Genomic DNA, 7698 nt, shown 5'->3' with positions numbered 1-7698 from the left:
TGGAAGATGATACATTTTCTGTTGACTAATTTTGGATGCTTTTCATTGAGTGCTGCCTTTAGTTGGTCTGATTGATTTGCTTCAAAATGGGGATCAATGGAAAGTTTTGAGCAGTAGAGTCTAATGACCCATGTCTAATGATCTATATCAAGTTATTTTTTGTCTCTGTTGTCACCTCCTCCATCCCCCCAGACTTCATGAGTGATCAGTATGGTTTTTGTTGCAGTGGTATTGAAGGAAATGAAAAGAGTATTTGAGGCAAGTTTTGTGCCATGTTTTGTTCTCTCTCTCATTCTTTCCCCATTTCCAGCTTCTTTTACCTTCTTGTATCTTCCTCTTTCTTTCCTTTCTTTTCTTATTTTTCTCTCCTATCTATTCCATTGTCCCAATTTCTATTCATATCTGTAAGTGGTGTCCTTTAGCTGTTTTCCTTTTTCCTATCACCCCGAACAGTGTAACCAAACTCTTTTCCTAAGTAAAGATTATTCTCTCCCTAAAATATTTGAGAAAATAAGAAAGAAAGAAATTGAAAGATCACTTCTTCTCTTCAACTTGGTATTTAAATAGAATTAATGCACATCAAATTGCAGTCTTGAAATTGGAATACACTTCTTGAAAAGAAGACTAAGATAAACCTAGACAGGATATTAAAAAGGAAAGACTTCACTTTGCCATCAAAGGTCCATATAGTCAAAGCTATGGTCTTTCTTTTGTACAGAGGTAAGAGTTAGATCTTTTCCTATTTGGAAGCAGTCTGTTGTTCCATGTCCAGTTTGAACTGTTGCCTCCTGACCTGCATACAGGTTTCTCAACAGTTAGAACTGGACATAGAACAACAGACTGGTTCCAAATAGGAAAAGGAGTACATCAAGGCTGTATATTGTCACCCTGCTTATTGAACTTCTATGCAGAGTACATCATGAGAAACACTGGGCTGGAAGAAGCACAAGCTGGAATCAAGATTGCCAAGAGAAATATCAATAACCTCAGATATGCAGATGACACCACTCTTATGGCAGAAAGTGAAGAGGAACTAAAAAGCCTCTTGATGAAAGTGAAAGAGGAGAGTGAAAAAATTGATTTAAAGCTCAACATTCGGAAAACGAAGATCATGGCATCTGCTTCCATCACTTCATGGCAAATAGATGGGGAAACAGTGGAAACAGTGTCAGACTATTTTTCTGGGCTCCAAAATCACTGCAGATGATGACTGCAGCCATGAAATTAAAAGATGCCTATTCCTTGGAAGAAAAGTTATGACCAACGTAGATAGTATATTGAAAAACAGAGACATTGCTTTGCCAACAAAGGTCCATCTAGTCAAGGCAATGGTTTTTCCAGTGGTCATGTATGGATGTGAGAGTTGGACTGTGAAGAAGGCTGAGCACTGAAGAACTGATGCTTTTGAACTGTGGTGTTGGAGAAGACTCTTGAGAGTCCCTTGGACTGCAAGGAGATCCAACCAGTCCATTCTGAAGGAGATCAGCCCTGGGTGTTCTTTGGAAGGAATGATGCTGAAGCTGAAACTCCAGTACTTTGGCCACCTCATGTGAAGAGTTGACTCATTGGAAAAGACTGATGCTGGGAGGGATTGGGGGCAGGAGGAGAAGGGGACGACAGAGGATGAGATGGCTGGATGGCATCACTGACTCGATGGACGTGAGTCTGAGTGAACTCCGGGAGTTGGTGATGGACAGGGAGGCCTGGCGTGCTGCGATTCATGGGGTTGCAAAGAGTTGGACACAACTGAGCGACTGAACTGAACTGAACTGAACTGAAGAGTTAGACCATAAAGAAGGCTGAGCACTGAAGAACTGACGCTTTCAAGCTGTGGTACTGGATAAGATTCTTGAGAGTCCCTGGGACAGCAAAGGGATCAAGCCAGTCAATCCTAAGGAAAATCAACCCTGAATACTCACTGGAAGGACTGATGCTGAAGCTCCAATTCTTTGGCCACCTGATGTGAAGAGCTGAGTCACTGGAAAAGATCCTGCTGCTGGGAAAGATTGAAGGCAAAAGGAGAAGAGGGTGGCAGAGGATGAGATGGTTGGATGGCATCACTGACTCAATGAACATGAACTTGGACAAACTCTGGGAGATGGTGAGGGACAAGGAAGCCTGGTGTGCTGCAGTCCATGGGGTCACAAAGAGTCAGACATGACCTGTGACTGAACAACAACAATGACATAACTACTAATAAATGTATAAACTTGAGATGTTATAATAATCAAGTGTAGAGTCAACCTTGGTGGGGATAAAGGGACTTGAGAAGGAAAGTCACTAGAAAGAGCCATTTTCAGAGCAGACTTTGATGATGGTGTCCTTCATCAGCTCTTCTTCTGTTCAGTAAACGTGCCTGCTCTGTTCTAGGCACTGAGATGAACACTGAAACACAAAGAAAACTAACATTTAGTCCTGACTAAATAAATATTTAGTCCTAAATATTCAGTCCAGAGAGAGAATCGCATATGAAAAATACACAAAATAAAATGAGGTGGTTAAGGGCTATTTAACCGTCCACATAAGCAGAATTTTTTGGGAAAAGTCTACAACTCAAATATCCCAGCCTGCTGTCAGACTTCATTGTCTCATTTGTGGCTCAATAAAAACACTCACGTCATGTACAGTATAAACAAGATGCTATAGAAGCATGTAATTTGCTAAATGTTTTGGAACACTGTTGGTACTGTGCCTACCATCGTGATACATCAAGGACTTTTAAATGCATGGCTAATTGTCCATATGCTCCATAGGAATGCTGGAGAATCAGAGGATATGCATCATCTCTAACCAACAGACTATGTAATGAGTATATTTTGGAATTTGTGTTTAGATCCTTAAATTTACCTCTTTCTTAACTCTCTGAGCAATTTATTTCTTTTATTACCAGAGCATGTAAGGTGTTTTTTTTTTTTTGTAAAGCTGAATGGTTACAAGTGTTTCTGGAGTCAGACAGTCCGGTGTTTGAATCCTTAAACTGTCCCCTTATTATCTGATTAAGATTTACCAAATCCTCCTACCTCATTATCTCCTTATCTGTCACTTGATCATAAGAATGGTACTTAATCCTGGGGTATGTTGTAAGGATCAGGTAAAACAATGCATGTAAAGTTCTCAGCCCTTGTCTGCCAAGGAGTTAGAGCTGCAAAAGTTGTCATTATTCAGTGGCTCAGTCATGTCAGACTCTTTGGTACCCGATAAACTGCAGCATGCCAGGCTTCCCCATCCTTCACTATCTCCACCAGCTTGCTTAAACTCAAGTTCATTGAGTCAGTGAGGCTATACAATCATCTCATCCTCTGCTGTCCCGTTTCTTCCTACCTTCTATATTTCCCATTCAGTTCAGTCGCTTAGTCATGTCCGACTCTTTGCGACCCATGAATCACAGCATGCCAGGCCTCCCTTTCCATCACCAATTCCCGGAGTTCACTCAGACTCACATCCATCAAGTTGGTGATGCCATCCAGCCATCTCATCCTCTGTCGTCCCCTTCTCCTCCTGACCCCAATCCCTCCCAGCATCAGAGTCTTTTCCAAAGAGTCAACTCTTTGCATGAGGTGGCCAAAGTACTAGAGTTTCAGCTTTAGCATCATTCCTTCCAAAGAACACCCAGGGCTGATCTCCTTCAGAATGGACTGGTTGGATCATATTACAGTCCAAGGGACTCTCAAGAGTCTTCTCCAACACCAGAGTTCAAAAGCATCAATTCTTCGGCGCTCAGTTTTCTTCATAGTCCAACTCTCACATCCATACATGACCACAGGAAAAACCATTGCCTTGACTAGACAGACCTTTGTTGGCAAAGTAATATCTCTGCTTTTAAATATGCTATCTACGTTGGTCATAACTTTTCTTCCAAGGAGTAAGCGTCTTTTAATTTCATGGCTGCAGTCACCAACTGCAGTGATTTTGGAGCCCCCCAAAATAAAGTCTGACACAGATCCCACTGTTTCCCCATCTATTTCTCATGAAGTGATGGGACCAGATGCCATGATCTTCGTTTTCTGAATGTTGAGCTTTAAGCCAACTTTTTCACTCTCCTCTTTCACTTTCATCAAGAGGCTTTTTAGCTCCTCTTCACTTTCTGCCATAAGAGTGGTGTCAGCTGCATATCTGAGGTTATTGATATTTCTCCCGGCAATCTTAATTCCAGCTTGTGCTTCTTCCAGCCCAGCATTTCTCATGATGTACTCTCCATATAAGTTCAATAAGCAGGGTGACAATATACAGCCTTGATGTACTCCTTTTCCTATTTGGAACCAGTCTGTTGTTCCATATCCAGTTCTAACTGTTGCTTCCTGACCTGCATATAGGTTTCTCAAGAGGCAGGTCAGGTTGTGTGGTATTCCCATCTCTTTCAGAATTTTCCACAGTTTATTGTGGTCCACACAGTCAAAGGCTTTAGCATAGTCAATAAAGCAGAATAGATGTTTTTCTGGAACTCTCTTTTCTGTTGCTTTTCGATGATCTAGCGGATGTTGGCAATTTGATCTCTGGTTCCTCTGCCTTTTCTAAAACCAGCTTGATCATCTGGAAGTTCACGGTTCACATATTGCTGAAGCCTGGCTAGGAGAATTTTGAGCATTACTTTACTAGTATATGAGACGAGTGCAATTGTGTGGTAATTTGAGCATTCTTTGGCATTGGCTTTCTTTGGGATTGGAATGAAAACCGACCTTTTCCAGTCCTGTGGCCACTGCTGCATTTCCAAATTTGCTGGCTTATTGAGTGTAGCACTTTCACAGCATCACCTTCAGGATTTGAAATAGCTCCACAGGAATTCCGTCACCTCCACTAGCTTTGTTCATAGTGATGCTTTCTAAGGCCCACTTGACTTCACATTCCAGGATGTCTGGCTCTAGATGAGTGATCACACCATCGTGATTATCCAGGTCGTGAAGATCTATTTTGTACAGTTCTTCTGTGTATTCTTGCCACCTCTTCTTAATATCTTTTGCTTCTGTTAGATCATATCATTTCTGTCTTTTATCAAGCCCATCCTTGCATGAAATGTTCCCTTGGTATCTCTAATTTTCTTGAAGAGATCTCTAGTCTTTCCCATTCTGTTGTTTTCTCTGTTTCTTTGCATTCATCGCTGAGGAAGGCTTTCTTATCTCTCCTTGCTATTCTTTGAAACTCTGCATTCAGATGCTTATATCTTTCCTTTTCTCCATTGCATTTCGCTTCTCTTCTTTTCACAGCTCTTTGTAAGGCCTCCCCAGACAGCCATTATTTCAGTGAGTCGGTTCCTCGCAACAGGTGTCCGAAAAAAAGGTCTACTGTAGGGTCGGGGAGGGGTTGGGTGGATAAGGGGGTGGGAGGTGGGGTGGAGGCAGATTTATAATTTGCAGTTCTTTAGAGGGGACAGTAGAGGGAGCACTGTCATTGGGAATTGGACTTAAGATACGTAGTAAGGCCTTAGCTTACAAAGCCCTTAGGTTACAAAGCCCTTGGCTTACAAAGAATAGCAAGGAGAGATAAGAAAGCCTACCTCAGTTTTCAGTGCAAAGAAATAGAGGGAAACAATAGAATGGAAAAGACTAGAGATCTCTTCAAGAAAATTAGAGATACCAAGGGAACATTTCATGCAATGAAACAGCTCAATAAAGGACAGAAATGGTATGGACCTCACAGAAGCAGAAGATATTAAGAAGAGGTGGCAAGAATACACAGAAGAACTGTACAAAATAGAACTTCATGACTCAGATAATCACAATGGTGTGATCACTCACCTAGAGCCAGATATCCTAGAATGTGAAGTCAAGTGGGCCTTAGGAAGCATCACTATGAACAAAGCTAGTGGAGGTGATGGAATTCCAATTAAGCTTTCAAATCCAAAGGATGATACTGTGAAAGTGCTGCACTCAATAAGCCAGCAAATTTGGAAAACGCAGCAGTGGCCACAGGACTGGAAAAGGTCGGTTTTCATTCCAATCCCAAAGAAAGCCAATGCCAAAGAATGCTCAAACTACCACACAATTGCACTCATCTCACATACTAGTAAAGTAATGCTCAAAATTCTCCTAGCCAGGCTTCAGCAATATGTGAACCGTGAACTTCCAGATGATCAAGCTGGTTTTAGAAAAGGCAGAGGAACCAGAGATCAAATTGCCAACATCCATTGGATTATCAAAAAAGCAAAAGAGTCCCAGAAAAACATCTGTTTCTGCTTTATTGATTATGCTAAAGCCTTTGACTGTGTGGACCACAATAAACTGTGGAAAATTCTGAAAGAGATGGGAATACCACACAATCTGACCTGCCTCTTGAGAAATCTGTATGCAGGTCAAGAAGCAACAGTTAGAACTGGATATGGAACAACAGACTGGTTCCAAATAGGAAAAGGAGTACGTTAAGGCTGTATATTGTCACCCTGCTTATTTAACTTATATGCAGAGTATATCATAAGAAACGTTGGGTTGGATGAAGCACAAGCTAGAATCAAGATCGCCGGGAGAAATATCAATAACCTCAGATATACAGATGACACCACCCTTATGGAAGAAAGTGAAGAAGAACTAAAGAGCCTCTTGATGAAAGTGAAAGAGGAGAGTGAAAAAGTTGCTTAAAGCTCAACAATCAGAAAACAAAGATCATGGCAATCCAGTTCCATCATTTCATGGCAAATAGATGGAGAAACAGTTGAAACAGTGGCAGACTTTACTTTTTTGGCCTCCAAAATCACTGCAGTTGGTGACTGCAGCCATGAAATTAAAAGACCCTTATTCCTTGGGAGAAAAGTATTGATCAACCTAAACAGCATCTTAAAGAGCAGAGACATTACTTTGCCAACATAGGTCCAACCAGTCAAGGCTATGGTTTTTTTAGTAGTCTTGTATGGATGTGAGAGTTGGAGTATAAAGAAAGCTGAGCACTGAAGAATTGATGCTTTTGAACTCTGGTGTTGGAGAAGACTATTGAGAGTCCCTTGGACTGCTAGGAGATCCAACCAGTCCATCCTAAAGGAAATCAGTCCTGAATATTCATTGGAAAGACTGATGCTGAAGCTGAAACTCCAATACTTTGGCCACCTGATAGGAAGAGCTGACTCATTTGAAAAGATCCTGATGCTGGGAAAGATTGAGGGCAGGAGGAGAAGGGGGCGACAGAGAATGAGATGGTTGGATGGCATCACCGATGCGATGGACATGAGTTTGAGTAAATTGATGGACAGGGAGGCCCAGCATGCTGCAGTCCATGGGGTCGCAAAGAGTCGGACACGACTGAGCGACTGAACTCAACTGAACTGAAACCCTTAGCACAAGGCATTGTCTCTGCTTTTTGATTGAGCTTGAGTGACCTACACAGATGAGCTGGTAAGACCCACACCAGACTGCCTTGTTCCAATAATCGTGTGTACCACTCATTTGATACTAGCTACCTTGGAATCCAGTGTATCTTTCTCTGTGTATGTATTCTGTTGGTCCAATCAGCTCTAACCTACCCCTGTCCCCTTGGGACACACAAGAGAGGAAGCTTGGACAGAGAGGTAAGGTGCCAACACAAAAATCAAAACAAACAAATGTTTATGTTCTTTGGAATTGGGGAGAAGGTGGAGTTGGCTTGTATCCTGTGGGGGGAAAGTGACACCCCTTCTCTTCCTTGTCTCATGGCCTCCAAAGCAAACATGTCTCCTGAGTTTACCAGAAAAAGTAGTCAGAAGAACGGACTGAATCCTCTCTGCCACCAACTTACAGA

The sequence above is a fragment of the Capricornis sumatraensis genome, chromosome 3 (assembly GCF_032405125.1).
Source record: "Capricornis sumatraensis isolate serow.1 chromosome 3, serow.2, whole genome shotgun sequence".
In the NCBI taxonomy this organism is placed as follows: domain Eukaryota; kingdom Metazoa; phylum Chordata; class Mammalia; order Artiodactyla; family Bovidae; genus Capricornis; species Capricornis sumatraensis.
Note: the sequence above shows the minus strand (reverse complement) of the source record.